The sequence below is a fragment of the Parasteatoda tepidariorum genome, chromosome 10 (assembly GCF_982258835.1).
Source record: "Parasteatoda tepidariorum strain Cologne lab strain chromosome 10, Ptep-v5.0, whole genome shotgun sequence".
Taxonomy (NCBI): domain Eukaryota; kingdom Metazoa; phylum Arthropoda; class Arachnida; order Araneae; family Theridiidae; genus Parasteatoda; species Parasteatoda tepidariorum.
Genome location: NC_141764.1, coordinates 87,185,799 through 87,207,989, shown reverse-complemented (window position 1 = coordinate 87,207,989; position 22,191 = coordinate 87,185,799). Strand labels below are relative to the sequence as shown.

Below are 22,191 nucleotides of genomic sequence, written 5' to 3'. Positions count from 1 at the left end.
GGCACTTCCTGTAATTTATTCCAGAATTTTTAACAGTGTACGGAGTTGTAAGACCGGGTAGTCTGGCCTTGACTCCAGTTCTTAATTAAATCTCTTTGTCTTTGTTTTCTTATTTTTCTTTAAAAATGTTTGGTAGACAGCATACAATTGTTTGTTCAGTTTAGAGTGGGCTAATTTAAGTTCGTCAAGCAATAATTCGCAATAATCTTCATATTATTGTGCTAACGTTGAGGTAAAAATGCAGTATATGCAAAATATAAATATGCAAAAATATAAATACATAAAACAATGTGTTTTTCTAAAAATATTATAAAAATGAAAGTTTTTTTAATCATTTAACTTTACTACATGAATATTTTTTAATTACAGGATCAACCTAGACTAAATAGACCATTTCTAAAATAACAGAAATGTAATAGTTTCGAATTGAACATTAGCTAATCTAACGTTTTACGTTATTGACAATAAAATTTTTTATAAATTTAATAGCGACAAGTCATTCCAATGATAAGAATTTTTACGCTTGGAAAAATTTTCAATACAATCATCGATCAAACAAAGCAATCAATTTCCAAGTATATAGATAAATGAAATAAATGAATAAACAAATAAATATAAATAAGCAAAAAGTTTTTAGTAAGGAATTTTTTATTTATTTATTTAGATTTTTTTAATAGAGTTAATTTGTGAAAATAAATATTTTTAAGAATAATAGGATACAAACAGCTGAGAATTGAATTTCGAGAAATAATTTGTTTAAATTATTTCTTGATTTGAAATACATATGTTGACATAAATGTATATTTTGAAACTAATACAGCAGTTATTAATTATTTACTTCTTTCCACGAATTAAGCTCAAACTTTTAATACTACGATGCATAACAATTAGCATATATTCTGAGTATTTTAATAGTAAAAATATGGGGAATTGATCTCATTTTATTCTTTGTTTGTAAAGTCTGGATTTTTCGTGACTAACTGAAAATTATAGAGTTAATTTAATAGTTAATTAATAATTGTATACAATTTCTTACAAAGTTTTATTATAACAGAATTCAGCAAACGTTATACTTTTTTTACAATATCTTTAGTTCATAACAAAACAAAAAAAGAAAAAAAAATTTACATGAGGATAAAATATATTGTTAATTTATGTTCCTTGGAATATAGCCGTTTTTTTGGAAAAGAATATAATGTTATTAATGAAAAGTTCTATACTTACCTTATAATATTCTTTTAAACTACACAGGATTCTTTTTTCAAACAGTGATTTCTGAAAAAAAAAGTATATGTTAAATTCTATCAAATGAAATAAATAAAATCTTAAATGAAATATTTAATATTATGGTATGAAAATATTGTATTAATGCAGGGTAAGTAACTTCTTGAGGGTTGTATTCCAGTTCCAAAACGCAATAAATAAATAAATATATAAAAACTATGAGTTTAAAATTTAAATTTGTACATTCCTACAATCATGAACTAGAATTAATATGGTTATTTAAAAATAAGTATCAATAATTTAAATAAATTATTTAATTAAATTATATAAATTATTAATTTAAATAAATTATTTGAAAATCATTAATTGCGATGACAGCAAATCGAATTTAGTTAAGTTTTTTGCTGATAAGGACCAGAAGATAATAACGAGATCATGAAGCTACCAGAAATATGACAAAAAGTCATCGAACACAATAAAAGATATTTGACTAATTAAAGTCTATTATTTATTTCGAAAAAACTGAGTTTTATCTCACAATAAAAAAACCGAAATTACTTTCTTGCAAACCTAAAATATGAAATATTGAAAAAGCTTTCTTGAAAAAAAAATTCTTTTATAGTTTTTAAAAAGACAGTTTAATGGCATTTAATTTCTTTTTTTTAGTTCGAATACGAAAATTTTAAGCCAATAATACCCGGCGACAAATTTTGAAATGATGTAGAAAGTGCAACGAAAAAACCATCTGGTAAAATTACCGTACTGTATGGTAATGACATTTCTGCTAAAAAAAAGAACAAACAGCATAATTCTGATTAATAAAACCAAAATATACGGTGTTTAAACCATTCGTTTGGCACTTTTTCCGATTTTATGCCAAAGGATTACCTTAAATTCGGTTTTCAAAATTATAGTTCTTATGGCCACATATTTAGTAGAAAATACAAAACTGAAAAAACTTAACCGAATAAATGTTTCTTATGACATGCTCTAAGGTCTCATGATAAAATTACCAAATTTATCACATTTACCATAGTTTATTGTTAATTTTACCAAAATCATTACCGCTTTGGTAAATATTACCAAGCTTTTGGATGTTTTCATAGAGCCAGAAACACGGTTATTCTGTTAGTTTTGACCGTATTTTTTTTTTCGGTGATGCAAAACTGAGTGACATTAATGGTTTAACACGATATAACTGTTACATCTATTTGTTAGAACTGAAAAGTTAATTTGAAAGAATGAATAGTTCTTATGTCATGATCTAAGGTATCGTGCTAAAATTACCATATTTTCCAAATTTTATCACATATTATAAAGCCACATTTTATTGTTATTTTTACCAAAATCATTATCAAATCGCTTCCGCAAAAAATTATCAAGCTTTTCATTGCTCCTACAGAGCCAGAAACACGGTGAATGTTACCATATTCTGGTTTTTCAGTGTAGGTAAAATGTATTACATTGGTATATATTGTACTTATTAACACTGCATCAATACTGTGCAATTTGAACTTTAAACATACCCAAGTCAAAATTTTTGATTGCTTTTGTTTGATGGATCAGCATATTCTTGATGGTCAATCATTCATTAATAATTCCATCACGAAACATTACATTATTTGATGGTAACCTACATAAGTAACCATCATCTCAATGTAAAAATTCGGACTAATTTATGATGGTTCGACATAAGAATAGCAACTTGATTTGATGGTTTGTTCATTTGAATCATCAGAAATTTCAATCATAGTTTCTTAGAAATCAAATGTTGTAACAATCATAAACCACCATCAGCCCAATGTAGGAATTCGGACTGATTCCCAAATTGTTTTGATGGCATATTCCTGCTGAACCAACAAGAATTATTATTAAACCATTACGGAAATGCATTGTTGTACCATTATGGACCATCACGAATTTCCATCATAGTATCTTAGAAATCAAATGTTGGAACGATTATGAACAACCATCATCCCAATGTAGGAATTCGGACTGATTTATGATGCGTCCAACTTAAAAACTCAAATTGTCTGGATGATATATTCCTGAGAATCAACAAGAATTCCCATTAAACCATCATGAAAATGTATAGTTGGAACCATCATGGATCATCATGGATTTTTGGTCCATGAGAGTTAAGCTTCTCTTGATGATTAACCATCATAGTATTAAAGTGGCATTATCCATCATGGAATAATGGAAGTTTGTTAGCATATCAAAAACCATGAACACATAATGGGAAATGTTGGATGATAGTGACCATCAAAATGATGTTGGACCATCATGAGGCATACTGAAACCAACATAAACCATCAAAATTTTTTGATGGGACCCTCAAGATTTTGACTTGGGTAGATACTGTGGAAACATCTTTACTTTTACAATGCCATATCCTAAAAGTGAAAGATACTTTATTATTTTCAATGAAACCTCAGCTGCAGTCTGTACAGTTTTTACTTACTTAAACCATCAGCTGTATACTAAAATTTTACTTCTATTTTCAGTACATAATCTAACCAATCATTTTACTATTAGTTTAAGTTTATCTTTCTCTGCAAACAGAAAAAAAGGATGTTTTTCCTTCCTTAACAAAACTTGGGGATGTGTAGCCCACCTCACACTCCAAATCGAATGTAGGTCAGTGGTTCTGAAAAGAACAATCTCATGAATCGTCTGCTCTTCCCTCACTGAAGTTCCGTCGACTTAGGGGACTGGGTGAGTTTTTTTTTTTTTTTTTTTTTTTTTTTGTTCCATTCCACACAATAGAGAAGCGGGGGTGTCTTCTCTATAGAAATAAATGAAACTTAACGGTGACCGTAATTTCTTGGAAGAGAGGGAGTCCATCTGTCACCTCCTTCAAGTTTGAGGGGGTGAAGTATAAGTCGATTAAAAGAACTTCTTTTCTTGATCTTGCCCTTGTATCATATATTTTTTTCGGAGAAGTATCCCAGCTGCACCCTCAATTCGAAATAAATAAACTGGAGCGTGCCTGTTTTTTGTGCCAGGGGTTTTCCTGTTGTTTGTTGACCCACCGGCCTGTTTTTTTATTCCTTAACGCACGTGTGTACTTCAAAAACCTATTTCAATAAACAGCTGTATTATAGACATATAAGAAAGGAATGAACCATAGAGAATCAGTATTCTATTTTTGTAAATCAGTACTTTTACTAAAAAATAAAACAGAGTATAAGTTTTAACGAACAAGACAAATTAATAAGATTAATTAACAAGACAAAACTGGCATGAAATATTTCCTATCATTCAAAAATTGAATTTAAATTTCATCTAAACCTTTTCTCAATAAATATAGACGTTTAAATATTTTTTTCAGTAACCGCATTTAAACAAAAATCATTAACTATATAAATAAATAATTTTTCCTTAAGTGCTCATTTTATTTATACAAATAACGAAATTGTTGAAAAGCAAAGATAGAGAATTTAAAGTAATGATGTCAGTTACCAAAAGTATGCGTTAATAATTTTTTTCGACCAAATTTCTTTACATTTCTAAAGTTTATATTAAAGGATAGTAATGAACTTGGAAATTATAGTTATCTATACTTTAAAAAAGTTCCAGATTGTATGGTATAAATTACCGGTACTTTGGGTGCATCATCCGTAAAATCCATTTTTACCGTAAACTATTATATCGTGATTTTTGCAGTATTTATCTAATTAGAGTGATTTAGTGATTTTACGGTTATTATTACTGTAAAATTAACGGTATGTCATGTTTTTGTCCCTTAATTGAATTTTACGGTAAAAACCGGCACCCTGATTGCCAATACTTTTTACAGTATTTGATATTAATTTTTAATTAATTTGATAGTAGTATTCAGAAATTTCGTAATTTGAAAGTAGCATTCATAGATTTCTTCTTATTCACAGTATTTCATAATTTCTGATTACTCTTTATTATTTGGTGCCGAGAAGAAGTGCCCAGTAGCAACTCTAAATTTTTTTAACATTTCTATTTTAAAATTTCATTTTGGTAAGAAATATTTAATCAGTTTTCTAAAAATAATGAAACAAGGAGCAATTTCATTTTTTAGTGGATCAAATTTAACACAATTCGAAGATTTTTTTAAGAATAAAGAATTAACTTCTAATAACTAGAATAAGAACTGGAATAAAGATTAACGAAGATTTTTTTTGGAGAACTATCAGCCTTATCATCATAGAATTCGGCTACTAATATTTATAAAAATTGCCAATATATAGCAGTTTGAGTTCCTTAATGCTAATTTAATTTGTCTGAGACGGATGAAACCAAATTTTGAAAAAAATTGCACACAAATGTAAAACTCATTTATCTAAAGAAATTATTTTCAAAAATACATTTTTAGAATATTTTTTTTCAATTTATTAAAGATCGAAAAAAAAATTGAATTAAATTTGCCATTGCAGTCCTATGTTGATATTGAAGAACGAAGGCAAATTTATTATGTCTGTCTGAGTTGAACACAGGACCGCAAAGATTCAAGTGTTCTATTTTTTTCCTTTTCGTAATATATTCATCCAAATTTTTTTTCTAAACCATTGTTTCATAATGTGTGAAAGAAGCACAATAAATTAGTAACATTTCTTTTGGTGAACTAACTTTTTGCATTCTAAAAATAAAAAAAGGCGACAAATATTCTCGATTTATCTACAATTTCATTACTAAGTAACCAGCATTAACCATCTAAACCATTGTTTCATAATGTGTGAAAGAAGCACAATAGAAGTCCTGAATTTAAGAGGTTAAAGATGTAAAAGCCATTTTAGTGAGTGTGATCACAATAAATTAGTAACATTTCTTTTGGTGAACTAACTTTTTGCATTCTAAAAATAAAAAAAAGGTGACAAATATTCTAGATTTATCTATAATTTCATTACTAAGTAACCAGCATTAACCATCTAAACCATTGTTTCATAATGTGTGAAAGAAGCACAATAGAAGTCCTGAATTGAAGAGGTTAAAGATGTAAAAGCCATTTTAGTGAGTGTGATCACAATAAATTAGTAACATTTCTTTTGGTGAACTAACTTTTTGTATTCTAAAAATAAAAAAAGGTGACAAATATTCTCGATTTATCTACAATTTCATAACTAAGTAACCACTTCTAAGAAACAAATATTATTTGTTCCGTGTGAATATTTAGAATGCAAACAATTAAAACGGGGAAATTTGTTCCACAAGAATTGCTGTTGGCGACACAAGTATGGAACATGGAACAGACACCCCACCCAATATCAGCGACTTTTTTTTTCCTCGCATACTCTTGTGGTTGACAAGAAAAGGGTGTTTCCCAGGTACAATAACCTTTTCGGGTCACAAGCACCCACATATGCTATAAAAGCTCATCCACAATCATTTGAGACTTCAAGGTTACGCATGACATTCAACACACGCGAAAACATCCATTAAGTCATTTAATACCGCTGAAATAAACTCATTGTACTTAATTGATTCGATTGCGTTTCAATAGTGCTCTTCCTGAATCTTTTAATCGTTCGTAAATGTCATAATGGAAGAAATTGCTAAATGGCTTTCTCGAATTCCGTATGAACGAAATCTAATGATCAGTATTTACAGGGAAGATTTTATTAGTTCAATTACTTTTTAAAATTATTTTTCCGAATCTCTTTATGGTTAGTAATTGATTTTTTGGAATATACGTGGGGAATATATATGTTTCTTGAGCGGCGACCATTGTTCTAAGGTATCATGATAAAATTACCAAATTTTATCATATATTATTAAACCTTATTTTATTATTAGCTTTACCAAAATTATTACCTTTAGTAAAAATTTTGAGCTTTTTAGTGTTCTTGTAGAGACAGAAACACGGTAAACTTTACCATATTCTGGTAGTTTTGACCATACTTTTTTTTCTCAGTGTAATATCACACATTTCTCAATATTGAGTTCTCTAAAGACTTAACGAGTTTTTTCAAGCAACATATAATTTTCAATATTGTTTTAAATCATAAATGTAGTTTAAAAGACTTTTTTTTAAAATATTTCAAATCATGATAGATAAATTGGTTGAAATATATAATTTTCAATATTATTTTAAATCATAAATGTAGTTTAAAAGACCTTATTTAAAAATATTTCAAATCATGATAGATAAATTGGTTGAAATATATAATTTTCAATATTATTTTAAATCATAAATGCAGTTTAAAAGACTTTTTTTTTTAATATCACAAATCATGATAGATAAATTGGTTGAAATGCTTATTGCCTTCGGGATATCATGAGTTGATTATCACGATTAATGCGAAACTAGACTAATAAAAAAAAGTAGCTAGAATTAAGGTCATTAAAAACCAGTAAAGTCTGCTTCAATTTTCAAACTATATACAAAAAAAAATATGTCCTTGAATTGTTGCTTATTTTTCGCTAAACAATACCTAATAATCTTTCCTTCCTATTAAATATTAGAATATTTTTATTACTCTATCAATCGAATGAAAACTATCCCAACTGAACGTGACTTCAAAAATCCTTTTCGGTTCCGATATAAAGTAGTTTTATTTTTATTTAACTAAATTAAGTATTATTTTGTTTCGAGGTCAGAGTTTTATTATCTTTTTCAAGCAATAATTATTAAATTATATCGAAGTTTAGAGGACATACACGCCCTATTCTATGGTTAGCCACTGCCAATTTAAAAAAACTTTACAACATATTAAATTGCATAAAAGTGTAACACGAAATAAAATGTTGTTATACAGTTTTATACTTGAACTATGGATAAATTGATGAACACTCCAGAAAAGTTTAAAGTAAATTTTAAATTTTAAAAATTTTGCGCTGGCAGCTTATTTATCAGTATTTTTTATTTGATATGTTAGCAAAGATTAATTTTTTTTTTAAATTGAAGATAAAAAATTGCTTTTAGATGTTTAAAACGGTATACGTAGTTGTTTATTTTAGTTTGTAAATTCATAACTTATTAATTCATAACATTTAACGTTTGTTAATTCATAACATTAACCTTAAATTAATTCATAACTTTAGGGAACAATTTTTTTTTCGTTTTCTGTTGCAAGATATTTTTTAACGGATCTTAGATACTTTCGTATCGATGATTTCAAATCTGCAATCGATTTCTCCCCCCAAGCAACAGTTCTTTTTAAAAATTACATTTTAAGTCCATTTTTTTTTGTCAAAATGAGCAAGTTTAAACACTTTATGTTTAAAAGGGCCCCATAAATGTTGCGACACATTTCTAGGAGAGTTAGAGAACACCATTAGGAATAAAATTTGCATAGGAACCCATGATTGGAAATGTTATCATACACCTCATACATTTCTTCCCTCATGTCCCAATATGAAGCTGTTTCTTCGTATTCTTTTAAACAGGTCATAATGGGGAAGTATCCCTAGCTGCATACGACGACATTTCCGGTCATGGGTATCTATGTAGTTTTATTCCTTATGATGAACCCTAACTCTTCTGGAAGTTGGTCTCAACATTTACTCAACCCCCTATTATTACATATTGTTTTTAAACTTGTACATTTCTAAAAAAAATATACTTAACATGTAATTAACAAACTAATTTCAGATTTGAAATCCACTCATCTGAAATAGGTAAGATCAAGAATTTGTATTACTGTAACAAAAAATTTGTTCTCCAGTAATTTAAGTAATGAAAATATTTTTTTTATTAAAAACTAAATTAGAGTAATTATATATTTTAATTATTAAATTTTATATAAATAATACAGCGAATGTCAAAAAAGTGACTAAAACTATTAATTTTATTGAAAATATATTTACAATTGCACAACTATTAATTTGTAACTTATTATGATTTTGTAAAAGTTAATTTTGAGCATTTCAAACTATATAATTTAACTATATCGCAAGAATTAAGTAGTTCCCCAACGTATAGCTTTTAAGTAGCATGAACTAACTTACAAAAGTAACTAATTTTTATAAAAGTAAACTATAAAAACATTTAAAAGGGATTAAAGTACAAACTAAAATTAAATGCAAGTAATATTCCATTCCTTATCTATAAACCATTTTTTATAAACTTAAACAATCTTATCAGTTTATAAAATCTATCAGTTAAAAAAATATTTATAAACTTAAAAGGAAACTACTCTTTTACATAATTTCACTTTCATTTCGATTACATCAATAGAACATTGATTTCTATTGTGAATAATAATGGAAACGGAAGCAACGTAATTTAATTTTAGAGGAATTACAACCTGAATCCTATAAATTACAGAAGATTATCTGAGGAAAAAATCGACCACAAGCACAGTCCGGAAAAGGAATATGATAATCTGTCACGAACTAAATGAAAAGGGGAACATATACAAATTACAAAAACATAGTATCAATTGTTAGTAATATATAGGAATTACATAAATTATTTGTTTCGGTTTTATTATTTTTGTTCTTATTTTTTTTTTTTTAAAATAATGAGTTTAAATCAAGTAATGGCTTTTAATTTTTATAAATTTTAATCATAATACATTTATTTTGTTGGCATTGTTATTAGTTCTTTAGCTTTCAGTTTTTTTTAATATTTGAAATAAAAAAAGAAAATAAATAAATAGCTTCCCGTATTAAAAAATGAGTAAATGCTAATTAAAGACTTTTTAATTGATTGAATCATTTGTTTTGTTGCCATTGTTTTTAGTTCTGTTTTTTCCTACTGTTTTTATTTGAAATAAAGAAAAAACAAATTAGTAGATTTCCAATTAAAAGAGAGATTAAATACTAAGTAAATAATTTTTAATTAATAACTTTTTAATTAATTAGTTTTTAATCAATTGAATCATAATACTTTTGTTCTTTTGGCATTGTTTTCAGTTACTTTCTGCTTTTTTATTTGAAATTTAAAAAAAAACAAGTAGTTTTTTATATCAAAGAAGGAGTAAATACTAATTAAATACTTTTCAATTGATTAATTTTTGATTAATTTACTTTCAATTAATTAATTATTAAGAAATGTTTTTTTTATTAATTGATTTTTAATTACATTTATCAATTGGTGATTGCTTTAAATGATGAATGTGTTTTTTCAAATATTCATGAAGAGCAATTTAAGAAAACCTTAGTCTGTCGTGTGCCGTGATGGCTCATTAGTTAAAGGTACTGATGTCTTTATGAAAGACTAAGGTTCGTTCCTGAGTGGTGGCTTGAAGCTCAACCAGTTTCAGATTGATGGGTATTAGCTAGTCTGGGAAGTATGGGTAGTTTGTTCGCAAATGCAGACTACATTGACACATCTTTGGTCGCGAAATAGTGAAACCTTAAATTTCATGCACATCCCCTGGCCCACAGCGGGCTGTTGCGGGAATGGTTTACTTTACTCAATAAGTGTATACTTTATAATTGAAACTTAAGAAATGTCTGTCTTAGTTTGAATGTAATACAGTGGTGGAAAGAAGTTCAGCAGTTTTAACTGGGAATCAAATTCAAATTAAACTGAACATTATTTATTTATTTTTTTAGGTCTTGTTTTGCGAGATCCATTCTTAAAAATCAAATTTTGAAGAGATTAAAATAATTTTTAATGAGTAAATCCAATTTATTTCTCTACGAAAATATGTAAACTGACTTTGTAAATTTATAATATTGCTATTATTATTTTGTTTGAAATTTCAGTCAGGTGCCTATTTAACCTATGCGAATTTACAATACACTGTTAGAAATTTTGAAGTACATTGCATCATAACAATCTAGTTCAAATCTGCTGCAATCTCAATTCGATACAAAATTGTAACTCATTTTCTTAAAAATTAAACCAGCTTAATATTTGGTAACATGATACTAATGTTTAACCTGAACCAAAACATCGTTTATTTTTCATTTTATGCTTTTGTATGCAAAATTTTATTTTCCTTTATCTAAATTAGTATTATTTTATTTTGAGGTCAGAGTTTTATTATCTTTTTAAACTTTGTTTATTAAACTATATTGGAGTTCAGGAAACACACACACACCCTTTTCTAAGGTTCGCCATTGCCAATATAAAACAACTTTACAGAATGGTTAATTATATTAAAGTATTACGCGAAACGTAAGCAAAATATCGTATTGTTTAAAGATTAAATAATGTACTAACTGATGTTAACTCAAATAAAATTTGAAATGAATTTCCGATCTCAGAGAAATTCTGTTGTAGTAGCCAATGATGGTTAAGAGACCACGTAGTCAACTCATTAAGTCGGGTACCACAAAGATTAGAATCAAGATCAACAAAGATTTTAAAAGAATGTAAAAAAATATTTACAATGCTAAAACTAATGATGAACTATTATAGACTCTCAGAAATAAAACTCTCACATTCTCCGATTCGGCAATCCTTGAGCTGTACTTCGTCAATTTTGAGAGTCATTACGTCATGAAATTACGTGATGTTTGATGAAACGTGAACTCTAAAATACAGGACGAAAATGTTTCCTCAATTACGGAACCTCATCGTAGTGGATTGTGGGAGATTGTTAACTACAATTTCGGCTTACAAGGATTAGACTAGACAATAGACAAGCCAGTATAGTGGTGGAGGAGTTGGCCTTGTGCTAGGATGATCATTCGGAAATCTTCGGGAATCGGTGTTCTTCGGGAATGGGTGTAATTTATCTCTCTGTTGTATCACTCTATCTTGTGTTGTTTGTGTGACAATTGATTCACCTAAACTGTGCGCACCGATAAAGTGATTATTAGAAAAGTTAGATACATTAGACACTACGAGGTTTTCTTTCTTTCTTTTTTTTGTTTTTTTTTTTGGAAAAAAATAGAACGATGAAATATTTCTTTAGTTTACACGAAATTCATTTCCTCGAAGAAAGGACGATAGCTATTTCGTCACTTTGACGAAATTTTTGCTTATAGCTTATATCAGGTAACGGTGTCATTAAAAGCGAGGAAAAATTCTGAAAGAGAATTTACAGTGTATCACTCAAATGTATTCGATTTTAATATGGAGTTAATTTTGATTATATTATCAAACTTTGAATGATTTTTTGATTATATTTTCGAATGATTATACGATAATACGGTTCACCTTGAATGGCAACATGGTTCAATTGAACATCTTATTAGGGTTATAGCAAATTGGGTATTATGATCCAAGTTACCAATGTTTACAGTTCAACTTTAACCCAATTTTCAAAGAGTGTAGCAATTAATTTTCTAGCCACTAATACTGATTCACACTGAACCGAAATATGATTTATATACGGTGCATACATTAACGAAAATATTTTACTATAACACAGAACTATATTATCGTTAAAGAAAGAGATATTTTTTATGATAATGTGTTTTAGATTAGATATCAACTGAAATTGTAGCTAATTTCAATGTAATTCAGCTAATTGATGTTTTGGTCCAATTGGAATCAAATATTTTTAACAGTGTATTTAGCCTTGAATGTTTTAATAATTTAAATGCAATTAATCATAGCTATAGGTGGTTAATTTTTTATTGTAAGTTACTCTGAGAAAAAAATATCATCAAAACTGCCAGAATATGGTAAAATTTACTGCGTTCCTGGCTCTATGAAAACCAAAAAGCTCAAAAACTTTTTTCGAAGCACTTTGGTAATGCTTTTGTTTATTTTTTTTTATACATAACCATCGTTGAACAGCAGACCCAGTTTTACGGGTTTACGACCACTAATGTTCAACTCCGTAGCCTTGCAATTTCGAACCCAATTCAGAAGACAAGGGAACTCCTGGATCGAGTATTGGGAGATTTTCGCCTTCGTGGAGGACTTTTTGATGGAGCTAACCTGCATTTGCGTGGCATGGAGAGGAAGACCACGAGAACCTCCCACTGTTAGCCTGATGGCAAGGGGACTCTAACCAACACCTTCTAGAAAAGAGTAGGCCTCTGCACGGGTTACCATAAATATCCTTTAGTAGTTCAAACGTAATGACATATTTCGTACTCTCAACCACTGCACAGCTTAGTACCCCGAACGTAATGACATCTTTCTTATTTTTCATCAACTGCGCAGTTAACTTCGTCACATCGGACTACTAAATTGATCCGTGCTGAGGCCTTCCTTATTCTAGGAGGTGTTGCTCTAACCCATGATCCGTCTACCACTGAGGATATTTTACGCCAGCACTGCAGTGGGTGCAAGCGGGAAGCGGAATTCGTATCGACTGGGATTCGAACCCGGTTCGCCGCATTGGAAGGTGAACGCTCTATCCCCTGAGCCATCGCGGCTCTTGGTAATGCTTTTGGTAAAATTAACAATAAAATACGGTTTCATAATTCGTGATAAAATTTGGTAATACCTTAGAACAGTAGTCTCTTAACCACGGGCCGCTCAAGGAATATTAAACTATTTCCGTTTTATTTACCGTGGAGTATTTCTCTCGGGTTTGTGTGACTTTCTATGGACGAGAGGTTAACTGGGAGCGGAGATAAGACTTCATCTGAGATAAATTTAAAATTAAGATCCGTGATTTAAAGTTGTGCCCATCCCGCTCATGTAACTGTATTTTGTGTTAAAAGCACATTTAAATTGAATTTAATTAATGTTAATAAATCAAATATCTAAAATATAAACAATGCATCATCATCGCGCAGTGTTAAAATTATCAAACGTTGACCGTTGAATTGTCAAACGTGGCAATAAAAAAGTTGGGAAGCACAGCATTTGCATAGCATAAAAATCATTTTTTTTCTTTGGTTAAAATTACTTTTCAGTTTTGTATTTTAATTAAAAAAATGATTTTTTAATTTTTTTAATTCAAGTTGTAATAATTAAATAGAATAAATGAAAATTACTTTTTCTTTAGTTTCAAGTATAGGCCTTTCATTAAATTGCTTTTTTTCAGCAATTTTTTTTAAATAATTGACTGAAAATTTTTTTTGCAACATACAAAGCTTTTTTTATCTCATTACTTGTTGTTAGGCAACACCTTCCATGATTGTACATTTTAAAGATGATTTTAACTAATTTCATAGAAAAATAAATAGGTTGTAGAACTCTAAATTTAAATATTAACTATTGAAATCTAATAATTATGTCATAAATTTAAACAACAGCAATATTTTACTCTTAAATAATCGCTAAATAATTTTATGATCTTATAATTAAAACATTTTAACATATTTAATGTTAAAACAAATCTTTATTAGTATTAGCAGTTTTCGATGTTAATATGAAAAGTTTAAAATGTTAAAATATAAATATATATCTTTTAAATTAAATACACTGTTAGTAATTTTCTATCTAAAATTATGGTAAAATAACCGGCAGAAGTCTGTCCATCCGATTAACCGTAAAGTTTACGTTAAAAAATAGTTTTTTAGCTTTACGGTTTTGATACCCTTTTCATCAAATATGGTTTTAAAATCATGAATACACAACTATACGGTTTTTAGCCATTTACAACTAGCATGATTTCAAATACGTTAAAAAGAAAACTAACTGAACATAAGACATAGGCTTTTCATTGGGTAATGGGCATTGAAGAGCCACTGGAAACTCTTCATTTGTTGAAGCGAATGGAGCAAATATTGTGGTGTCAACACAGGGACTCGAACCCAAGTTTTGTCGGTCGTGAGACTGATAGATTAGAACTCTAGGCTTAAATACTGTAAGAAATTAAGTGGCTTCATTAGGTGTGCTTAGTTGAGGCGATAAAATTCTGGTTGTATATCCGTATTAGGTGAAAGCAGTTAATAAACCGTTTTTCTTACAGTTAACTGTTTGATTACCATCTTATTTATGGTTTGTTTGACTGTTTTGTTTGAATATGGTGAAATAACAATCAAATAAATTATTATTGAGCCATTTTCTTCGTGAAATTTCTAACAGTGTACAGCGTTGTTTGAGTTGTAGTCTTAACACTACAAATGGAGAAGACAATTCATTTTCTAGTTTTAAATTACCTCATTAGGCAAGCATTTTTATTTTTTATTTTTTCCCCTTTTGTAATAGCCGTGAAATCCAGCAGGTCATTATCTTTATAATAATATAATTTATTCCACACAAAAGGTCCCTTTCAAAGAGAACAGATGTTCCATGATAAAGTGACAGATGATATCATTTTTCGATAAAAAGAAAGTTCCAACCAATGAAAGCATCAATTCTGATAAATAATTCTTCTAGCCATCTTTCAATAGCCTATTTGGAAACAAAATACTTTTTGATGTTTTTTGTTGAAGTTATAAATTGTTACATTTTATTTAAATGTGTTCCTTATTTCTCTTGAAGTGGTTATGCGATTCAGAAAATTTATTTGAATAATTATATGTTAGCCAAGTATTTTCATATCAATACAATATTTAAAAACCGATTTTAGATCGTCAAATTATATAATTGAGATATTACGTTTATTAAACTATTTTATAATAGCACTGAACAAAAAATAACTTTAATCATCAACTTTGATTTTCAATACTACTGCAAAAATTATTTTATAGCATTGTAATAATAATTAAGTAAACTTTTTCATGATTGATTTTATTGAAGAACGAGGTTAATACATTTGATTAAAAAAAAAAAAAACGAAAAGTATACTTGAATTGCGAAATTGTTTACATATGGTTATGTACTCAAATAATCATCGGGGTGAAAACTATGTTTCAAATAATATAGGAAATACGTAATATTTAAAAGGAACGAAACAAAAAAGTGTAGCAATTATCAACAATTTCTGCACAGTTTTAAAATATTAATAAATATAGTGCATAAAATCAAGGGTTTAATTTAATGATTTTTTAATACGAATGAAATATGAAATATAAATTAAATTGATTCCTGAAATTTTAAAGATATTAAATACTTAACATAATTTTTTGTTATGAATCCAAAAGTCATAACATGAATGCTATAACGAATTGAAATAATAATTATAACGAATTAAGTTTTAAAATTCGTCATCAGCATTCAAACTGCTCTTATTGTTTTAAAATTTGTGCTTTTGATCATAGTTAAAATATAAACATCATTATTTATGCCTCACAAAGGGTCTCTTCAAAACAGGAACAATAAACTATTTTAAAAAATAAGCACATGTTTTCAAAAGCAATGGTTTTAATATGTAATTAAAATATAATTATAAAAATAATAAGCAGTAATTGCAATCATTAATTTACAATTAATGCACAATTAATAAGAAGAAACATTTTATATTATATACTAATTATTCTATTACTGATGAAATAAGAACTTGTTGAAGATGCAAATATTCACTGATCCTCATGAAGTCCCCAAACTAAATTAATTTAATTTTTATTAATAAATTTAATTTTTTTAAAGAAGAAGATTCTGAAACTGTATGATAATTTTTAAACGCAACTTTTACTATCAAAACAATTTAAAATCTTTTATCATCATAAGAATTGCTCTTATTGTTCTATAATGTATTGTTCTGAAATTCATTCCATTACCGTTAAAATGAAATTATAATCGATGTGATACAATAGGTATCTTTAACAAATGACAGAGGAGACAATAGTGCATTTCGATTACACGGAAACTGAAAGTAATTCTGATAAGACTTCGATATTGTTAATTATTTTATTTTCATTCTACACTTATTTTAGACACCACTTTTAAAATTTATAAAAAAAATGGCAAGTTGTTTGGTATTATCATTGTCATAAATATTTAAAAGAAATTTAATGAAAGTTATTTGAATGCATACAAAAATTTTAAAAAAATTAAACAGAAATTTAAAACAAAAATCTATAATTACAAAATAATAATAATAAAAATAACACGCAAAAAATACAAGGATTAATTTTTAAGAATGTATTTTTAATGGGAAACAAATATTTTTTCATTACCCTCATGTTATCCTTTTGTTCTGAAATTTAAATTTATTTACAATGGAAATATTGGTCTAAAATAAACTGGAAATTTGTCAAGGTTTTTATTAATTAAGGAAAATTATGAAATTATAATTAGGAATTTTAAACGAAACATCCATACAATTTTAAATGTATTATCGTCGTTAGAACTTTTTTTATCATTCGAAAATTTGTGCTTTCCAGCGCCGTTGATTCATTTTAAAAACATGAACAGTGGTAGTAATTCTGAAAGATAATTCTGCTACATCATTAAATCTTTTAATACAACACATAAAACCGACCCCTTTTAAGAATAATAAAATAAGGGTACAAGTTAGTTGAGAATATCATCAATAACAATATCTAGGAAAAATTTAAAATAAATTTTTAAGAATTAAAGAAAAATAATTTATGCTAATATTGCCAAACCAAAACTAATGCTTAATAATGTATAAGTATAAAAAAATTCTGATAAAATTACCGTACTGATTGGTAAAGACATTTCTGGTATAAGAAAACCATAATTCTGGTTAATAAAAACCAAAATATACGGTATTTAAACCTTATATTCGGAAATTTTTCCGTTTGTATGGCAATGGTTAATGGACATTCTGGTCTTAAAATTTATGATTCTTATCACATACATTTAGCCGAAAATACGAAATTGAAAGGTAACATTAACCAACTAAATGTTTTTTATGTCATGCTCTAAGGTATCTTGATATAATTACTAAATTTTTTCACATTTACTGAATTTTATCACATATTATAAAACCCCATTTTATTGTTCATTTTACCGAAATCCTTACAAAAGCACTTTGGAAAAATTACCGAGCCTTTTGCTGTTCCCATAGAGCCCGAAAGACGGCATATTTTACCATATTCTGGTAGTTTTCTCAGTAAAGGTTTACTATATTATTTTAGTATATTTTGTACCGATTAAAACAACATCAATACTGTGCAGTTTGAATATGCATACTGTCGAAAGAGGTTTTAACCAGAAACACGGTGCATTTTACCACATTCTGGTAGTTTTGACCATACTTTTTTTCTCATTGTATAATGACAAAATAATAATAAAAATTACGTAGGAAAATATCCAAAAATTTAAGCAAAGTGTAATTGAGAGCGAACAGATATTTAATCATCACTCGAAAATTATGCAATAGTTCATTAATTAAATTTCATTTACAATGTCGTAATTCCCTCCAAAATATACTAGAAAATTTTCAGGGCTTTTAATTTAAGACAGAAAATTACAGAATTCTAAATGTCTACGTATTTTAAAATGTATTATCGTCCTAAGAAATTTTTCTTATTGTTCTAAAATGTATGCTTTCTAGCGCGGTTTGAAATATAATTATTATTTATACCACACAATGGTTCTCTTTAAAGCAGAACAGATGGAACACAGATGATATCACATTTCGATAACACGAACAGCGAAAGTAATTCTGAAAGATAATTCTACTACATCGTTAAATCTTTTAATACTACACTTAAGATCGACCCCTTTTAAGAATTTTTTTTATAAAAATAAATGCGCGTTACCTGAGATTGTCATCAGCAATTTTACCTCCTAACCTTATTGGCGAAAGGACGCCGGAAGGAAAAACGAAAAAAGAATATCGAATACAAGGCGAGGGGGTGTAGGAACTGTTCGATTGTTCTTTAAGAATGAATGAAAAGTAAGGTTTGAAGAAGGAAAAAGCATCTGACTGACCCCATTCCAGCAGATGATGGAGATCTTTCAGAAGAAAAAAAAAGTCATCCTATATAACCAAACTTGTTCGCACTTCAGATCCCGGGACACCCCAAACTATTCTGTTCTTTTGTAAGAATAAGAGGGAAAGTTAATTACGAAATTAGTCTTTTGCTATTTATAGATTAAAGTACTGACAAAACTGGAGAAAAAAAATTGAGGGGGACACAGATAGTTGATAAAGATTTTCTTAAGAGATTTAGGAAAAGTAGAGCACATAAGGAAAGTGCTTGGTTTTTATTGCGGTTGCCATAACCTTTAATTTATGATATATAACTCATCATTCAGTCTAGAAGAAGGGTATTTTTAGAGTTAAAACAATCACACGAGATTTGTGGCATGCGTTTAGTCTAATTTTTTTTTATGCTTTGAAATCCTTACTATTTTCTTCTCTTCATGGCTCGATATAATTGACAAAACATTTTAGTGTCAATTGACTTACGCATTTGAATTGAATGATATGATTTCTCGGCTTTATATAAAATTGTTTAAAATATATGTATAACAGTTTTGAGTTAAGAATTGTAAATTTTTTTTTTGTTGAAAAAAATCTGAAAGGATACTTTTATTTCAGACTAATTTTTTTTTACCCAAAGTATATTTAAAACTAATTTTTTTACTTCTTTGTTTATAATAATAGCTAAACATGTAATAAGATAATTTAAATTTGATTCATTTTATTAGTAAAGTGACTAGTTATTCAAATGAGGACCCACAAAACGCGAAATATAGAAAAATAATTTTCCTTTTGATATCAATTTAAATTTTATTTTCAAAAACTTAAGTTTTGTAGTTTTAATGCATTTCCCAAAAACAAAAGCACTGTTATAAATGTTTTTTCATTAACTATGTGTGTGCTTGGTCTTTTCTATATAAATTTCTATAAAAATAAAAACAATTTTTAATTTGATATTTTAGTTTATTTTTTTAAATGTCTAAAAAATACTTTTATTTTAAATTAACCTTTCTTTTAAGCACGGGAAGCATATTTAAAGCAAATTTTGTTTTATTCTCGTTTTGCTCATCATAAGAAATAAGTTTGAATTTAATGAGTTATTTTACTAGAGAAATGACTGCACTTTAGAGATTTTCTGAATCAAATTGCGGTATAAAGTATCAGTGATTATAATATCCGTTAGTTTCCTTATAAATATCAGCGATTTTACGATAATTGTTACGGTAAAAATTATGGTATATCATATTTTTTGTTTTGTAACATGTTTTGGTAAAACTGTATTTTACGATAAAAAGTACCGGCACCCTGAGTGCTACCGTAATTTGATCTGGAATTTCTTACAGTGTAGATGCTTAGTCAAACAAGTTGAATTTTTTCTGTTTCAATCAAGCATGAAAAAAATTTATTTTTTCTCTCTAGATATTGATTAAATGTTTTGTCCGATTAATTCATTAATTTAAGTTTGGAATTTTTGTATATTTAATACTATGAAACTATATAATACTATATATTTTTACCGGCAATCATATCTATGCTTGGCTTTCATCACAATCTTTATAACTTATCACTATTTAATATTAACAATTATTTTCCAATGATTTATTAGTAAATTTTTTTGTACTTTTTAATAGGCTTACCTCATTTTTACAACATGGAAACAAATCTTAATCATCTCAGAAATAGATGAAGATAATCTATTTTTTTAGAAAGGAAATTGTTCATAGTTACATTTGAAAAGTTTTCTAGAAACATTTGTTTACTATATTTGAATGTCTCCTTCAAAGTTTTATTCCAAGTGCACAATTGGCGTTCTCAATATTGATCGGAAATATAAAAGAAAACATTAAATTACATCGTTAAACGTTAATTAAACGTTAATTAAAACGTTAATTTACAAGCATTTTGCACGAAGTCACGGAAAGTTTTAAGGAAAAATTCAACAAAAATATACTTCCTACAAATTAAAACTGCATTGAAAAAATAGTAAAGGAATATTACAATGCGTTAAAAATTCTCCGTATTGATTGAAGAAATATTAAAAGGAAGTTATTAGGTCTGGTGAAGCCAAAGCGAATATTTTTGGTTCAAATCTAACATATATAAGAAGAATTAATTGTTAGAGGAGTTTTAAAAGCATATTTACCTAATAATTTAACATAGAAGATGATACGTTAAGATTTGATTCGGATATCGTAGTATGTATCTGAAGCACATGCCAAAAGTAGACTATTCTAAAGAGATATTAATTTGAAATCCATTAATTTCAGAGCTATATTGGAAGAAAAAATTGGTTTTTAAAATATAATTAACAAATTGATAATAATAAAAAAATCATAACCCGGCCAACTTAATCTTGAATTTTGAACAAAAGATTATGATTGTAGTAGAAATCAAGGATCTAAAGAACTCTTATAGCCAGTAAAAGCAACTATAGAATAATGAGAAAAATATTTTAATTTACTTAAATATTAGTTAAATCAATAGCAAGAAGATTTACTAGTCATAGAAGCAATACCCACGAATAAAGTTTTTTTTTTTCAATTTGTGTAAAGGAGATATTTCTAGATTACACTGGAGAACAAATTTTTTGTTGCATCCTTACAAATATTTGATCTTGCCTATCTCGGGTGAGAAGATTTCAAATCTGAAATTAGTTTTGTTCTTAAAGCTACAGATTTCTTTTTAAAAGAACATTTTTAGTCTATATTTTGTCTAAATGTAAAAGTTTAAAAAAGTTATATACAACAGTCACTTAAGTGTTGCGACGCACTTCTAGATGGGTTTATGGTACATCATCAGGATGAAAATAGCATAAAAACCCAAGCCGGATATTTCGTCGTACACAGCTAGGGGCGCGTCTTCTATTATGACCTGTTCAGAAACACACAACGCAACTGATCATACTACGGAAGAGCTCCTAGCGGTGTATGATGACATTTATTGGTATGAGTTCCTATGCATGCCTCATGATGTGCCCTAATTTTCCTAGAAGTTTGTCGCAGCAATTATGCTACCCCTGTCATGTATAAAATGATTAAACTTGTACATTTTGACAAAAAATAGACTAAAAATATCATTAAAAAAACTATAGCATTGAGAGTGAAGTCAATACCATATTTGAAATCAGCGACGTGAAAATATCCCAGATTTCATCAAAAATCTCATTAACAATATTTCTTAGAGTTATGTTTTAATGCACACAAGATATATTTTAAGCAAATTTTCTTTAGAAAATTAAGAAATATTTTTTTAAAGTTATGAAATAATTATAGACATTTTTGTATATTAGGTTAGTATATGGACCATATCTAGCAAAAGCCTTCTCAGGCATCTTAACACTTTCTCATCATACCATTTTGACCTGCGAAACCCTTGAATCATTCTATTCTTTTTTCTTTATACGGAAACCCATTCTAAAATCAATTTTGTAACACGAACTATTTATAGATTTAAAATCTGACAA

At 27.8% G+C, this 22,191-nt stretch overlaps 1 protein-coding gene across 4 annotated transcripts in view; it reads right to left on the bottom strand.

The window, feature by feature from the left end:
- Positions 1–22,191, bottom strand: part of LOC107449895 (uncharacterized) — a 134,918-nt gene that overhangs the window by 72,515 nt on the left and 40,212 nt on the right. For all 4 annotated transcript variants that reach the window (XM_043043680.3, XM_043043685.3, XM_071184241.2 and 1 more), the window contains one exon: positions 1,225–1,275. The gene's annotated coding sequence lies outside the window, so the exon portion shown is untranslated. The remainder of the gene's footprint in view (positions 1–1,224; positions 1,276–22,191) is intronic.